Source organism: Tursiops truncatus, chromosome 11, assembly GCF_011762595.2.
Source record: "Tursiops truncatus isolate mTurTru1 chromosome 11, mTurTru1.mat.Y, whole genome shotgun sequence".
In the NCBI taxonomy this organism is placed as follows: domain Eukaryota; kingdom Metazoa; phylum Chordata; class Mammalia; order Artiodactyla; family Delphinidae; genus Tursiops; species Tursiops truncatus.
The window spans coordinates 16602163-16617302 of NC_047044.1; positions in this window are offsets into that span (position 1 = coordinate 16602163).

Below are 15140 nucleotides of genomic sequence, written 5' to 3' on the forward strand. Positions count from 1 at the left end.
CCGGGTTTTTATCTTAAGTGGAGGCTCACAGTAACTCGTCTACCAACACTGTTTTCTGATGTGCACGCACAGGTAAACACACCTCTCTCCCTTCCTTCCCTCTTTGCTTCCTTCCGTTTTTTTCTGCTTTCTCTTTCCTTCTTTCTTTCCCTCTCTCCTCTCCCTTTTTATTTCCTTCCTTCCTTCTTTCTTTCTATCCGTCTTTCTTTTCTATCCTTTCTCAAACACGCTTTTTTCTATCCTCCCTCATACCTGCCTCTCTCATACTCACTCTCCCATCTTTATTTCTACTTCCCCTCCCCACGTCTATCCCTTTATTCTACACACACACACATTTCTTCCTCCCCCGCCCCACGCACAAACACGCACGCACTCACCCCTCTCTCTCACTCTCATGTCCTTATCAAGTCTCAGTGACCCAAACAAATTGAAGGCTCCACATTTCTACCCTTTATTAACTCTGGGTCCAGATCCTCTTCGTATGGCTTTTCCCAGAGTTCTGGGCTGCTGTTTTTAAGAGACTGGGACAGCTCCTGCTGCCTGCTGAATTTGGAGCCACTTACCGATCTTAGCAGTAAATCATTTTACATTTACAGAATAGATGGCATTTTTACAAGTGTCTGATCGTCCCAGAAGTTCTTGTCCTTTTCTCCCAGCACTATATTATCTCATGTCTCCCTTGCAGTATGGCGCCTCTGCCATGCTCCAAGTGCAGACAAGGGTCTCCTCGACATGAGGGACCCGGTCAGACACAAGGCATTTGTATCACTTCTGCCCGGGTTCTGTCCCACACTTTATTCTCACCCACTCTCTGTCTGTACTCTTGCCAGCCCATCTGAGTCTGGAACTTGCCAGCTGCCGCCCCTTGCGACCAGAATTTTTTAGGAAATTTTATTAAAAACCTAAGAGAAATGTAATCTGAATTTGTGATGCTATGGAGAGAACACGGGTTGAGGGGGGCAACGCATCTGTATTTCAACATTACAGGAAAGTAGGTGTGCTACCTTAGTGTGACAGAGCCTGCTGGTTGTCCCCAGAGATGCATTCTCCCTTTATTCCTCCACAATAGAATCCCCCAAATATTGGCTGGCTACGTAGCCACCAGAATAAATACTACACTCCCCCAAGCCCACTTGCAGCTAGATACAGACATAAGACAAAGTTTAACCAATGGGATGTAAGTGAATACGATTTGTGTGATCCTTATGTATATAAATTCTTATATGTATAAATCATTATGATATGACTTGTATAACTTCCATGATGTATACTTAAGTGGAATGTTTGTGCCATTCTTTTTCCTTTTCCTTCTCCCTGGGGTTTGGATTAAAGTTGTGATAGCTGGAGCTGGAGCAGCCATCTTGGACCACAAAGTAGAAGTCTTGTATTGAGGATGAGAGAGTAACAAGCTCGAAGGAGCCTAGTTTCACTGATTATCATGAGCTACATTTCAGCCCTGGGCTACTGATACTTATGTGAAAACAAACAAACTTCTATCTTATTTAAACCACTGTTTTTCAGTAGGGGAGGAGGGATGTTCTGTCACTCATTTCCCCCAACTCCAAAAGGAAGAGATCAGAGTATATGATCATTTAGTCTGTTCCAGATCTGAAATACCAATGGTTCTAGTTAAAAGTCATGGATGTATTTACAGAGCTCAAATTTCTAAGTTTAACTTCAAATTCAGCTATAGGTCAGAAAGACTGGCACAGCTTAAAGGAAACCCACAGCTTTGATTCCTTTTCTCCCCATTATTCTGTCTACTTAGTGCCCGCCAAGTCCCCAGTGACAGGCAGAGTAGAGCCGAAACAAAAGTAAAAACACCTAAAATTTTTTTTAATATAAAGTTATTCATTTATTTATTTTTGGCTGCATTGGATCTTCGTTGCCGCACGCGAGCTTTCTCTAGTTGCGGCGAGCGGGGACTACTCTTTGCTGCGGTGCGCAGGTTTCTCATTGTGGTGGCTTCTCTTGGTGCAGAGCACAGGCTCTAGGCATGCAGGCTTCAGTATTTGTGGCACGTGGGCTCAGTAGTTGTGGCTCACGGGCTCTAGAGCGCAGGCTCAGTAGCTGTGGCACACAGGCTTACTTGCTTCGAGGCATGTGGGATCTTCCCGGACCAGGGCTCAAACCCGTGTCCCCTGCATTGGCAGGCAGATTCTTAACGACTCCGTTGCCAGAGAAGCCCCTTAACAGCTAACATTTATTGAGCCCTTGTCTTTTAGTAGGCCTCATTTAGTTGTCACAACAGCCCTAGAAGGCAAGTACTATCATTATCCTTTTTTATAGTTGAGGACACTGAGGCCCAGAAAGAAAGTCAGTCACAGGCAGGATGCAACCAGGGTGTGTCTGACTCCAGAGCTAGTCATCTTCCAAGATGACATCTCAGTATGGGGAATCCAGAGACAAAAGCCTACCAGCATAAGCCAGTGTGCATGCACAGGTGGAAGGGGGAAGAGGTAGGAACAAAGTGGCCACTTGGTGTGAGGCCAAAGAAGAAAACCCAGCCCACCCCAAATCCTTCCCCATGATCAAAGCCAGAGACACTGTGCACTATGTGCTTTCACTTGAGCGTGACCCACTTGGAGTAGCAGGAGATGATACAGTCCTCTGAAGTGAGGGGTGATATTCTTGGGTGAAGGCAAAACACTGGCTAATGGGAGATGATGGGGCTGGGAAACGTACCTTACCTACCTCCAGCAAAGGAGAAACATACCCTGGTTGTTCAGAGAAAGCCAGATTGCCTTTTTTCTATCCTCTTGAAATCAGTTTAACCCCAATTTCATGTCTGGCATAAATAAATAAGGCATGGTCCTATTCTCAAGGATGGTGTAATACTATGGGCTCCCCATTATGGTTGAGGTAGGCACGGATCCTCTGTAGGAAAGGGTCTATTATTCTCATCCTACAGACCAGGAAGCCGATGCTCACAGAGATAGAGTGACTTGCAGAAAACTCATGGTAGAGCCAGGATTTGAATCTTGGTCCAAAGGTTCCAAAGCCTGAAAACTTTATGCTGAACATTAACCTCCTAAATGAGATTAGGGTCCTAACCTCAAAGCCAAAGTCTCCTTCTTTGGCTATAAGGAGCCAGGCCTATAAAAAAAGGACAGTAATTTTTTCCAGCTCTTGATCAGAGAGGAGACATTATTCTAGAACCACCAACTCTCATGGTTAGACGTTACCTTAAAGAATATCTAAACCAACTGTGCATCCTGAACGTCCAGGAGTCTGAGTCCTAGGGAAGTGGCATCCTTCCCATGGGTCTCCCAGCTGTCTATGGCAGGACCATCTTCCTACTCAGTGCCCTGACTCCTGTCCTGCACCTATTGGCTATTTTTATGTTGGAAGGAGGCTACAAAAACTAGTGGTTCAGCCTGTGAGTTCTCGAATCCAACAGTCTTGGGCACAGATCTCAGCCACACTACATCTAAGCCGTGTAACGTCACATAGTTTCTTTAACCTCCCTATATCCTGCTCTCTTTATGTGCACTTGGAGATAATAATATTACCTGTTATGATGAGCAAAGCAGGTGATCAGATACAGCAATCAGCACAGTCCTGACACACAGTAACTCCCTGGCAAATACCACTGTCTCGTTATCATCCAAGCACAAGCCACTAACCTCTCAATGGATATGTCTTAAACAAGGGAGGCCGAGGCATCAGAAAAGAGGGCTAAAATTTAAATCAGCAGAGAGAACACAAGCATTTTCCCCCATCTCGAGCTGACAGTGATAAATAGAACCTGGAGATCATATCGTATCTCAGAGAAAGAATTCTAAACAAGGAGACGGTGGAGCACAGAGCTCGGAGTCTCCCACCTCTGGGTTCACTTTCTTATCTGCTAAGGCATCATGTAGCGTGTGTCTTCATGAATCCCACAGAAGGGTAATAATCAGGTTCCAGTCTTCTCTCCTAAGTGAGAAAGTCCTCATTCCACAAGTGTTAGGATTTCCAGGGATTAGTGCGAAAGGCACTTAAGCATCTAAATCCCTCGGAATGAACAGTCGGGAAAGTCCCACTCACTCCCCCACCCGGGCCCCTTTTCCCCCCTCCTCACATGGCCTCACCCTCCACACTCTCTCCCTGCCCTGAGCCTCTCCAGCAGCTGGTCACTGGGAAGGGGGCACGGTAAGGGGAGAGGAGAGAGACTGTTAAAGGCAACCACAAAGCCCGCAGCCATAGGGATGGGTGGGTACGTGTATCTTACACAAGCTGGAGAACAAATCCTAAGCAACCCAGCCTCTTACAGACTTCAGATTGCTTGCAATACGTGTGCAAGCTGGGTAGGGGGTCCTATTTTTAAAAGAACGTTAGAATCAGCCCTAGTTTGGTCTCTGTCGGTAACATCTACTGCTGCCTTCACAGAGCGAAGGACCGAGAAGGAACACAAGGCAGTGAGACAAGCACAGGTGTTGCAGGTAGAGAGGCTGTGGATTCAAACCTGGCTCCCCAGTCACTGGGAGGGTGGCCTTCAGGTCACCCGTAGGACTTCTGATCAACCACGTAACATCAGGCTTTTCTCTGAAGGAAGTTGCACTGTATGACCAAGTTTCTCTTTCCAAATGGTTGTTAGAAAGTTAAGTGCCCAAATCGTGGCCCCTGAAATACAAGGTCTTTGTGCTTGCCTTTTCAGCCTTTTTTTGCTGGCTTCATTTTAGTCTATGTTCTTATTTGTTTTGTACCTAATTTTTAAACCAATCCCGCTTTATGTAATATAGATATAAGCCTGTAAATCCTTTCTGAATCAAAGTGAAAATCGATCCTACCAAACAATGCCAGCTGGATTGTTTTTAGAATTATCAGTAATGTATGAGAACTTTCCGGATTTATCACTGAGTAGATGTGGAACAAATAGCCACTGTTATTATTATTCCTGTGACCTTTCACACACATTATCGCGTTTATTCTGTATAATCATGCCGAGGTGATTGAGATCAGATTGAACACGAAGAAACAGAGACGTAGATGTTCAATAAGAAAGCCAATCCCCAAGCACATTCTCCCAAAGCGACAGCTTTACAGTCATTTTTTCGAGTAATATTTTGTGGATATGAATGACTGTAATCAATGGCATAGTTAGTAACAGCAGATGATCATTGAGGATATGACTTTAAGATGTAGTTGGAAATCAAGTTCACAAAATCCATAGCAAAATTAGATAAAGGTTGAAGTCTGCTATCCCACTAACCAATGACGCCGGTGGACCACCAGCACCAGGCAATCTCTGTCATACCATCATCACCTCCACCCTCATCACCACAGCCTCCAACACCACTCTGGCCTGGTCCCACTCCCTCACCTCCACTCAGGATAAAAAGTGTAGCTATGCCATTAAATACAGCCAAAATGAAAAGAGCACTTTTGGTAGAACAGAAGACCCGGGAACTCTTTTAGCATAATATCAACATAAATGATACAAATGCCTATCAAATGCTCTCTCTGTAAATGCTTTGCTCAGCATTTCAGAACTTGGCATGGCGCTTCTTGCACTATCATCCTCCAAAGCCTTTAATTCTATTTAGCTTATCAGAGGAAGAGGCCTTGCTAACAGCACCAAGTCCTGTGGCTCCCTTCTCTCCTGTGGTACCCCCAGTCTGTGCAAGCGGCCCCCTCAGTTGGGTGGGGAGGAGGGCATGGCAGGTAAGTGATGCAGAAAATCATGTGAGGCTCCTTGCCTCTCATCTAGGTTAGCAACTAGCAACCTGGTGAGAATTTCTTCCATCAGGGAAGGACAGACCCTACAGCCAGACAACCTGAGGTCAACTCCCAGATCAGCTATTTACTACTGTGTGACCTTGGGCAAGTGATCTCCCCTCTCTGTGCCTTGGTTCCGGATCTACAAATAGAGGCAAAAATGATACCTACTTCATAGGATTGTTGTAAAGATCTAATGACTTCATATTAGCTGAGAGCTCAGACTCCTGCCTGGCACTCTTCTCTGAGCTGTTTGCTGTTCTTTTTCTCTTTCTCCTTCATTTAAATGGCTCAGAAGATATTTATTGAGGTACTCTGTTGGCGGCTGAGGGTTTAGAGGGGAGTAGACCCAGTCCCTGCCCTCGAAAGGCATACGAATTAAGAAGGAGGCAGCTGCCACCCAGGGGAATGAGAGCAGCGGCGGGAGCAGGAAGCCCTTAGGGGCTCACAGAAGAAGCCGCTGACAAAAATACAAAGCTTATCACGTTACTCCGCTGCTTTATATTCTGCAGTAGCTCCCAATCTCTTTCAGGTCTATCCAAACTCCCTAAACTGGTTTATACACCCTCTGTGATGGGGCCTGCCCTCACCTCGGCCTCATTTGCTCCACAATCCCCTCTGCTCAGGCCCTGCTCTTCCTTTGCTGCCTTTTTTTCACTTCCCAGAACAAGTCCTGCTTGGTCTCATGTCCAGGATTTTGCACGTGTCCCCTAGTCTGTTTCATTTGTCATCGGGATCACATCTTCAATATCACTACCTCTGAGAAAGCTTCCCCCACCTTTCAGGTCTCAGCAGGTGTCCTTAGCACCTGTGCTTCTCCCGTTGTGGCATTTATCACCCTGTTTTCTAATTGCTGGTTTGCTTATTTGTTTTCCTCCACTAACCTTGGTTCCTTAACCCCAGGGACCAGATCTGTCTCATTCACTCTTGTAACTGAAGCACCTAGCAGGAGCCCAGTACATATTTGCTCTCTGAAACTCCCAGAGAGCAGCTTCTGGTGTAGATCCGGGTTCTCAGCATCACCCAGCCTGTGCCTAAAGTAGCCCAGTTCTGTATTTTCCATCTTAAATATTTTAAAAATAATAGAACTCAAGATAAAGCTTGACAGTGGTGGCTTCCTGAGCAGAAGGAAACAATATCTTTCTAGGGAAATCCACAGATTTTCAGTAGCATAAGCTCACGTAATCTGACAAAGAACCCTCGGAGACGCGGCTGGCCATTTTTACAGCAAGGAAACAGTCTCCGAAGAGTTGAGTAACTGCCCAGACTCAATTGCTAGCCCAAAAGATAAGCTTCCCATTTTCATGCCTCTGTCTTGGTGGAAATGGCCATGTCCACAAGATACCCTTGCCTGGGGACGAGTAGCCTCAGTGAGGTAACATCCTCGATGTCTGGCCCTTTAAAACAGTTTTGAGATGATTTCCCTCCATAGTTTCTTTAGGGAAGGGGAGGAAAACACTGAGCAAATTGAAGAGTGGCAGCGGGGCTCTAAAAGTCAAATTTCTGCCATTCCTGCTTTGGGGTTTGTACAATCCCTGGAGACCTGCAGCAGATCACATGCATTCCAGTGCGTGTGTAATGAAAACAGCCTGCTCTATAGATGTCGGTCTGCAAGAGTGCGGGGCTCTCTCGAAAGTCAAGAGTTATGTTATTTCTCAGCCCCTCGCAGAAAGGCAAATCAGGCTGCCTCTGGAAAAAGCGAGGGGCCACCATGGAGGGCGCCTTTCTTCTGGGCCAAATTCCCATCCCACGAAACTCCATGTGAGATAGCCTTGGGAATCATTCACTGTATGGAATTTAAATATCTCATACTCTTCCTAGACGCAGAGGAAGTATTTTTTAGGTATGCCAAGAATGAACCAGCAAGGGCATCCGTTTAATTGTACTTGAAACAGAAACTAATTTTGTTAGCACACCGACCACGTTTACCGAGAGCCTGAGGAGGAGAAGGGCAATGGGCGGGGTGGGGGGGGGGGATTTTAAAAAATATGTGAGAATAGAACCAGCTTTGAGCAGATCTGGGGAAAATGGCTAAAAGTGTGAAAATGGCCATTGTTTCGCTGAATTCATCTTTTCCTTAGCAAAGAAAGAAAACTACTTTCTGTCTACATTCATTGTGTTATTGGGACATCTTTGATCTCTCAAATCAGCAAGAATCCCAAAGGGAAGCTCGCAGTGTTTTTGATTATTATCTTTAAAGTCTAAAATTCCTTAGGTGAAATTCAGTATGAAACGCATCCATGCAATGGGGAAGGTGAGTAACTCTGTCAACATCTGGGCCTTATTAAGGCGCAGCTATTTTCACGAGGCAGTGAACTGGAGAAACCAAATTCCTTGATAAAGCTCGAAATTTCCAGGAACTGCTTGTAAAAGGCATTTCTTCTGTCTGGTTATTTTGCATGACACACAGCACTGTGAGTTCCTGCCCAGCCAGGCCATGGGGATAAAAGGCATTATCTGTTTGTCAAATCGTCTCTAAAGCTTTAATGCTCTGGTTCACTGTTTGGTTTTGACCTTTGTGGAACACTGTGTAATTCACAATGCCTTCCACAGACCTCCTGCCTTTTGATCTGCACAGCAGCCCTGGGAGGGAGCAGACACAGATGCTGTCCTCATTTTACAGCTGGAGAAACTGAGGCTGAGAAAAATCCTGTGGGATCTTTTTTGGGCCGAGCTGATAAGACAGTGATTTGATGTTAGGCAACGAGCAGGCGAATTATCCAGAGACGTAGGTAAAATAAAGATTCTGTTTGGGATTGACATGTACACACTGCTATATTTAAAATGGATAACCAACAAGGACCTACTGTATAGCACAGGGAACTCTGCTCAGTATTCTGTAACAACCTAATTGGGGAAAGAATTTGAAAAAGCATACATACATGTATATGTATAACTGAATCACTTTGTTGTACACCTGAAACTAACACAACATTGTTAATCAACTATACTCCAGTATAAAATTAAAAGTTTAAGAAAAAGGGGCTTCCCTGGTGGTGCAGCGGTTGAGAGTCCACCTGCCGGTGCAGGGCACACGGGTTCATGCCCCGGTTCGGGAAGATCCCGCGTGCCGCAGAGTGGCTGGGCCCGTGAGCCATGGCCGCTGAGCCTGCGCGTCTGGAGCCCGTGCTCCGCAATGGGAGAGGCCACAGCAGTGAGAGGCCCGTGTACCGCAAAAAAAAAAAAAAAAAAAAAAAAAAAAGTTTAAGAAAAAAGACAAAAAAAAAAGATTCTGACCCAGGAGGTCTAGAGTGGAGCCCACATTCTGCATTTCTCTCAGCTCCCAGGTGCTGCTGCTGCTGCTGCTCCATGGACCACACTTTGAGGAGCCAGGAGATCAGAGGCAGATTTGGGACTCAAAGTGGAGTCTTAGGTTTTCAAGTCCAAGATTACTGGACAAAATCATGTTGTATATGATTAAGTTAAAGTATAAAAGTTCCAGAGCCTGACTCTGGGGGGTTCATATCCCACTTCTGACACCTGGTAGCCTTGCACCATCTTCTTACTCTCTCCATGCATCAATTTTATCATCTGCAAAAGGGGATTAAATGGTACCAACATTCACAGGGTTATTTTTTAGAATTAAAGGAAATGATGCATTGAAAAAGCTAGAAGAGTACCTGCAACCTAGTAGGAACTTAGGAAATGTGATTTATTTTTATTACTTATTGAACAGGTTGGAGTCAAGCCCTCATGGCAGAGCCCCCTTCAGAGCCTATAGGTTGTTAACCTACAAAATGGGAACAACAAAAGTTAACGGCAAGGGTTGTTGTGAAGAACAAAAGAGATAATGAATATAAATGAGTTACGTCACCAAAAGGAAAAAATAACTGTTTTTCTTGAGACTGCTCAGGCCCTGGCAGCCCAGGGACCCTCAGATGCTACTCGCAGGCCAGGTTTGTGAGGTTCACTGAAATTGCTGGCAACTGTACATGGCCTGTTGCCCCGCCAAGACCCGCAGTTCCTTGAAGAGTCTTCTGCCTCTTTGCAACCATTATGCTTAGCATAATGTGTGGTATGGAGTAGGGGCTCAAAAATGTTTTGTTTGATTGATTTAAAATAGTTGCCCATTTCCCCAAATCTACCATTGGGCCTGAGGGAGGAGCTTTCATTTAGTCAATCCTCTTGGCAACAAAAACAGCTTTAAGGCTTTATTCTCTTAAAGCTAAATAAAGTCCTTTGGATTCTTTTATTAAAAATTCCCAACCTAATCTCAGATCCTCCAGACACAAATGAGAAGAGAGCTTTCCTACTACCCTACTAGAGGCACTTCCCCGCTTTGCTCCATCAGCACTTGGATATGGCCTCGAGGGAAGGAAACAACCTGCTGACCTTGTTGGAAATCTCAGAATGAAAAGAGGGTTGGAAGAATGATTCTCAACCAAGTGGAAACAGAGCTGCCATCAAAATACTAAAACCAGCAGGATTCCTCAGCAGATTAGCCCTTTGTAAAATGAGGACCACTAAACTGAGATATGGATATTTGAGATCTAGCTTGCAAATCTGACATCATGACACATATTTAGGACTGGGCATAAAACAAGAGATCCTGGTATATATAACTCAGTATTAATCGTTTGCTGTATCAGAAGAATCATGGTCAATTCATGCATCCATTCATTTGACAATTATTGAGTGAACACTATGCTAGATGAACAGGACAGATTTGTTGCCTGAACTCCCAAGACTTATAGTCCATGGGAGAAATAGATATAAATTAGGCCATTATAATATACTGTGTAAGTACAGTAGGGAAGGGCAGATTTCTACTAAGTCAGATTAACCAGTGTGATATAATAATACTAAACTTGTATACATTTAAAAAAATAACCTCAAATTATAGAGATCAAAAGTTAATGACACTACAAGGAGAAATTGACAAATCTACCCTTACAGTGATTCACTGATCCAGCAAACAAAAAAGTAAAAAAATGCAGATTTGAATAATTCATTGACAAGCTTGGTTTAAGCACATATTTAAAAACCTGCTTCCAATAACTAGAAAATGTGTGTCTCAAAAACATGGAACATTTCTTTTTTAATTGCCATGCAGTATGTTAAAGAATAAGTCTCCACAACTTCCAAATGAGTGTTATATAGAAGATATTCTCTAATTACAATGCAATTAAGTTAGGCATCAATAACAGAAAGATAATTTTTAAAACACACTGGGAATTCTAAAATAAATATATAAATTACTCATGGGGAAAACAGAAACAAAAATGAAAATTTAAAAATACATAGAATTAAATCATAACAGTAATAAGGCATATCAAATCTTATGGGGTAAAGTGAAAGCAATGCTTCAAGGGAAATTTTATAGTACCCTTAAACACTTGTATAAGGAAAGATGAAAAGCTTAAAATTAATGAGCTGACCAACCAGCTGAAAAAGTTATAAGGAGAACAAAAGTCTAATGACAACATAGTATAAACAAGAGCATTGTAGAAAGGATTAACAAAGCTGAAAGTTTCCTCTTTGAAAAGACGAAAGACACAGATAAACCAGTAGTGAGACTAATCAAAAAAATAAAAAATAAAAATAAGCAATATTTGGAATGAAGGGGGATATAACACTACCACAGAGACTTAAAATGATAAGTGTAAATTTAACGTTAATAAATTTAAATTAAATTGAAGTTTAATGTTAATAAATTTGAAAGCATAGATTAAAAATATAAACTCCTAGGAAAAGGTGACCAAAACTGACTCAAAGAGAAATAGAAACCCTCTATAATCTTATAACCATTTAAGAAATTTAATCAGCAATATAAATCCTTCTGAAAAGAAACACCAGGACCAGACGACTTTACAGGTGCATTTTACAAACTTTCACAAACTTTCAAAAAACAGACCATTCATACCTTCAAATATCTTTACCCTGGAACACAAAAAGAGAACACTGTACAACTCATTTTATGATGTTAATATAATACTGATACCAAAACCAGACAAGGAGAGTTTAGAAATATATATATACATACCAATCTTATTCATGAATACAGATGTGAAATTTCTAGATGAAATGGTAGCAAACTGACTCCAGCAGTATTTTTTTTTTAAAAAAAGAAACACTTTGTGACCAGGCTAGTCTATGCAAAGAAATGCATGGTAATTTAACATCAGAAACTTTATAAATGTAATTCAACATGTGAATAGACTAAAGGAGAAAGACCACATCCTTAACCTGAATTCCCTTGAAATAAAGGCTAACGTGTCAGTACTCATCTGAGGTGTGGGATCAGGAGAGAGGGACAAGGAAGGAAAGCCAGAAGGGAGGGAAAACCTACACAGATGAGTTATCAAGCTGGCCACGGCATGGGTGACTTAATCCCACGGAGCTGCATCTGTCATGTGAATTGCCACATGAAATGCATCTCGGTACCGTCCAGACAGGGGAAGAACAAATCTTTTTTCTCAGTGACTAAATCTTAGTAAGTGCCAAGTGGTCTCCATACTGGTTCCCACTGAGGCATCAACAGAGAAGGGATGAGGCATGTAGTAGGACCCGGAGGTGAGGTGCTGTCAGGATGCACCTGCAGGAGGCTGCTTGGACCTCACACAAAATTGGTCACTGCCATGGTGACTACGGTAAGACAATGTCAGGGCTGAGAGCATCTGAGCGGTGCACAAGGAGTGTCCAGAGCACCATACAATCGTTTCAGTATAAACAGAAGAAGAGTTTGGTAAAATTCAACTATTCATAATTTTTTAAAACTCTTAGCAAAAGAGGATAAAAAGAGAGCAAACTTTCATAGTCTCATAGAGTATACCTATTCAACCTATTCTAATACTTCAATAAGCTGAAGTATTAGAATCATTCCCATTAAAATCAGGAAAAAGACAAAGCTGTCACCCCACGAAATATCACCACAAAGGTATTTTCTACACTAAACTGAAACACATGGTGTAATAAGACAGAAAAAAATAAATAAAATGCACATGTATGAGAAAGAAACAAAACTGTATTAGCAGATGATATGATTGTCTACGTAGAAGACCCAGTTGAATCTACAGACACATCACTATAAATAAGAGAGATGAGAGAATAATAGAGAGAGAATTGCAAGGTTACTAGATTTTATGTCAATTTCAAAACCCATTTGCATTTCCACATACTAGCAATAAACAGTTTAAAATGTAAATTTAAATGTGTGACATGTACAGATGAAATAACATAACTGGGCAGATTTTCTTTAAAATAATACTGAAGTAGGAGGAATAGGTGAGGTTATATTAATACATGAAACAAGACTGGTCATGTATTCATAATTGCTGAAACTGAGTGATAAGTGCACTGGATTTATTTTACTATTTTATCTACTTTTGCTTACTTCTTGCTTAACTAATAGCAAGAAAAATCTAAAGTATCTAAGGTATACCTCACAAAAATATGAAGCTTATTGTGGAAAAAATGTTTTAACTTGATTGAAATAGGCTTAAATATATGGAGATAAACATACTTATGGAGTAAAAGACTCAAATTTTTCAAACGTCAATTTGCTCCAAGTGAGCTATAGACTATATTTAATTCCAATCAAAATTCCACACAATGTTTTTTTAATTTGATATACTTAATTCAAAAATTTATACAGAAGACTAATGGGTCAAGAATAGAGTAGAAGATAAAGTAGGAAACTTTTCTTATCTAATTTTAGCACTCACTTAGCTCTCTGGTATTAAGACTCATACAGCTACAGTAATTAAGATATTGGCACAGGGATAGACAAATTGAACAATGGGACAATATAGAAAGCCCAGAAACAGACCCACACTTATATGGAATAGAGTGGCATTGTTATTTAGTGGGTAAAGATGAACTGTTTAATAAATTGTGGTGGGATAATCGTTTATCCATATACAAAAATTCTACCCCTACCTCGCATCATAGAGAAAAGTCAATTCAAGATGGATTAAGGACTTAAATGTGAAAGGGAAGACTTTGATATTTTTACAAGAAAATACAGACAACTATCTTTTAAAATTTATTTATTTATTGAAGTATAGTTGATGTATAATGTTTCAGGTATACAGCAAAGTGATTCAGTTGTACATATATATTCTTTTTCAGATTCTTTTCCATTATAGGTTATTACAAGATATTGAATATAGTTCCCTGTGCTATACAGTAGGTCCTTGCTATTTATTTTATATGTAGCAGTGTGTTATAGATGACTATCTTCATAAGCAGAAGTAGGGAAGGACTTCCTAAACAAGAAACAAACCATAAAGATGGATTCTGCTTTATTAAATTAAGAATTTCAGAACATCAAAAGACATCCTAAAGAAAATAAAATGATGATCTATAATTTAGCAGAAAATCATGTTCAGAATAAATAAATGTTAAACCAATTTTTTAAAAGACAAAAAAAAATCACAGGAGAAAATATGGGCAAAAGCTCTGAACAGGCATTTCACTGAGGAGGAAATTATCATGGATAATAAACACATGGGGAAATGTTTAAACACACTGGTAATCACAAAAATGTAAACTCAACAATGAGTTACTGTTTCACACCCATGAGACCTTTGAAAAACACTTAGAGAAAAATCTTAAAAACAGGCATATGAAGGATGGACAAGAAAGTGTCCACCAGTATTGTCCACAATACAGAAAAAAAAATTAGGAAACAATCCAAATGCAGCTGTATTAATCAGGGTTCTCCAGAGAAACAGAATCAATAGGATGTACAGCTGATCCCACTTGATCATGGTATATGATCCTTTTAATGTGCTGTTGGATTCTGTTAGGATTTTTGCATCTATGTTCATCAGTGATGTTGGCCTGTAGTTTTCTTTTTTTGTGACATCTTTGTCTGATTTTGGTATCAGGGTGATGGTGGCTTCGTAGAATGAGTTTGGGAGTGTTCCTCCCTCTGTTATATTTTGGAAGAGTTTGAGAAGGATAGGTGTTAGCTCTCCTCTAAATGTTTGATAGAATTCACCTGTGAATCCATCTGGTCCTGGGTTTTTGTTTGTTGGGAGATTTTTAATCACAGTTTCAATTTCAGTGCTTGTGATTGGTCTGTTTATATTTTCTATTTCTACCTGGTTCAGTCTCAGAAGGTTGTACTCTTCTAAGAATTTGTCCAGGTTTTCCCAAGGAATTGGTTTTCCCAATTACTTCCAGGTTTTCCATTTTATTGGCATATAGGTGCTTGTAGTAATCTCTCATGATCCTTTGTATTTCTGCAGTGTCAGTTGTTACTTCTCCTTTTTCATTTATGATTCTATTGATTTGAGATTTCTCCCTTTTCTTCTTGATGAGTCTGGCTGATATTTTATCAATTTTGTTTATCTTCTCAAAGAACCAGCTTTTAGTTTTAATGATCTTTGCTATCATTTCCTTCATTTCTTTTTCATTTATTTCTGATCTGATCTTTATGATTTCTTTCTTTCTGCTAACTTTGGGGGGTTTTTGGTCTTCTTTCTCTAATTGCT